The sequence below is a fragment of the Camellia sinensis genome, unplaced genomic scaffold (assembly GCF_055761805.1).
Source record: "Camellia sinensis isolate YWXY unplaced genomic scaffold, ASM5576180v1 Unanchor4, whole genome shotgun sequence".
Lineage (NCBI taxonomy): Eukaryota > Viridiplantae > Streptophyta > Magnoliopsida > Ericales > Theaceae > Camellia > Camellia sinensis.
The window spans coordinates 15930001-15930475 of NW_028129277.1; positions in this window are offsets into that span (position 1 = coordinate 15930001).

Here is a 475-nt window from a genome sequence, read left to right on the forward strand (position 1 = left end):
GGACCGCATGCCTTGCTACGGCGTCGCCCAACATGCCATGCCACGGCCTCGGCCCGCATGCCATGCCACGGCCTCGGCCCGCGTGCCTTGCTACGACGTCGTCCAACATGCCACGCCACGGCCTCGGCCCGCATGCCATGCCACGGCCTCGGCCCGCATGCCATGCCACGACCACGGCCAGCATGCCATGCCAAGGCCTCGGCCCGCATGCCTTGCCACGGCGTTGCCCAGTATGCCATGCCACCGCGTTGCCCAGCGGGCCGTGCCACGGCCTCGGCCCGCATGCCTTGGCCAGCGTGCCATGCCACAGCGTGCCATGCCTTAGCCTTGGCCAACATGCCATGCCACTGCCTTGGCCAGCATGTCGTGCCACCGCCACGGCCAGCATGCCATGCCGGTCCGTTGCCCAGCATGCCACGGCCGTGGCGGCATGGCAAGCCACGGCCTCGGCCAGCATGCCATGCCACGGCCTCGG